Here is a 2224-nt window from a genome sequence, read left to right as displayed (position 1 = left end):
CTGATACCAACCTTGGAAATGAACTCTCAAGGACTATCCAAAACCAAAAGAATTCCAACAGGAAACCAGAGAGGTTAATCTGTAAATGACAAAAACATTAGAACAATAAAAGAGGGAATAAATGGTGTAGGTATAGAACCTTCTAATGGAGAGGAAGGCAAGGCAATATCAAGTAATAATAGACTGGTTCAAACCTAGGAAGATAGGGGTAAATTTCAAGGTAACCACAAAGGAAGTTAACAAACTCACTCCTCAAAATAAAGAAGAAAAACATAAAGTCTGAGTAAAAAAAATTTACAAACACAAAATAAATGAAAAAAATCTACAAATAAAAGGAATTCAGCACAGGAGAGTAAGCAGAACAAAGAAAACGTCAGCACCACAAAAAAAAAAAAAACACTACAAAATGACAACAATAAAATCACACCTATCAACAATTACACTGAATGTAAGTGGGATAAATGCACCCATAAAGAGACAGAGAGTGACAGAATTGATTAGAAAAACAGGATCTATCAATATGCAGTCTACAAGAGACACACCTTAGAAACAAAGAGGTAAATTTATTAAAAACCAAAGGATGGAAAAAAATATATCAAGCAAACAGCTAACAAAAAAGAGCAGAAGTGGCAATACTAATCTCAGATTAAATAGACTTTTAAAAAAAACCACCATAAAAGACAAAGAAGGACATTATATAATGATTAAGGGGACAATATGTCATGAAGACATAACCGTAATAAACAACTACACACCCAATGACAGGGCTCCAAAATACATAAGACAAACTCTAAATGGCACTGAAAAGAGAAATTGACAGTTCCACAATAATAGTAGGAGACGTCAACACACCACTCTCAGTAAAGGACAGAACATCTAGAAAGAAACTCAACAAAGATGAGACCTAAAGGCCACAATCAGCCAATCTGACCACATAGGCATATATAGAACACTCCCACCCAACAAGTGCAAAGTACATTCTTTTCCAATGCACATGGAACGTTCTCCAGAATAGACCACATCTTAGACCACAGAGCAATCCTCAACAAGAACCAAAATGTTGAGTTAATTCCAAGTATCTTCTCTGACCACAATGCCATCAAGGTAGAAATTAACAACAGAAAGAGCAAGGAAAAAAAATCGATTACATGGAAACTGAATAGCAACATGCTTACACACCACTGGGTAATAGAAGAAATCAGAGATGGAATCAAAAAATTCCTAGATTCAAACGAGAATGAAAACGTATCATACCAAAACCTTTGGGACACAGCTAAGGCAGTCCTCAGAGGAAAATTTATAGCAATAGGTGCACATATCAAAAAAGAAGAAAAGGACAAAATCAAAACATTAACTACAGAACTGGAACAAATAGAAAGAGAAGAGCAAAAAAGCCCACAGCTACCGGAAGAAAGGACATAATGAAGATCAGAGCACAAATAAATGAAATAGAGAATAGAAAAACAGCAGAAAGAATCAACAAAACCAAAAGTTGGTTCTTTGAAAGAATCAACAAAGTCGACAAACCACTGGCCAGACTGACAAAAGAAAAATGGAGAGGATGCAAATAACCCAAATAAGAAATGAAATGAGGGACATTACAACAGACCCAACTGAAATAAAAAGATCATAAAAGAGTATTATGAAAAACTATCCTCCAACAAATTCGAAAACCTAGAGGAAATGGAAAAATTTTAGAAACTCACTAGCTACCCAAACTAACACAAAGTGATGTTGAAAGTCTGAACAGACCCATAGCAAGAGAAGAGATTGAAAAGGTAATAAAAAAACTCCCAACAAAAAAAAGCCCTGGCCCAGTTGTCTTCATTGGAGAATTCTACCAAACATTCAGAGAAGAGCTTACACCAGTACTACTCAAACTATTTCAGAACATAGAAAAGGAAGCGATACTTCCAAATTCATTCTATGAAGCCAGCATAACCCTGATACCAAAACCAGGCAAAGATGAAAAGAAAAAAAAAGAAAATTACAGACCAATATATCTCATGAATATAGATGCAAAAATTCTCAACAAAGTTCTAGCCAATCGAATTCAGCATCATATCAAAAAAATAATACACCATGACCAAGTAGGATTCATACCGGGTATGCAAGGATAGTTCAATGCTAGAAAATCAATCAGTGTAATCCACCACATAAATAAAAGGAAAGAAAAGAATCATATGATCATCTCAATTGATGCAGAAAAGGCATTTGACAAAGT

The sequence above is a fragment of the Trichechus manatus genome, unplaced genomic scaffold (assembly GCF_000243295.1).
Source record: "Trichechus manatus latirostris isolate Lorelei unplaced genomic scaffold, TriManLat1.0 scaffold00088, whole genome shotgun sequence".
In the NCBI taxonomy this organism is placed as follows: domain Eukaryota; kingdom Metazoa; phylum Chordata; class Mammalia; order Sirenia; family Trichechidae; genus Trichechus; species Trichechus manatus.
This window is presented reverse-complemented; position numbering follows the sequence as displayed.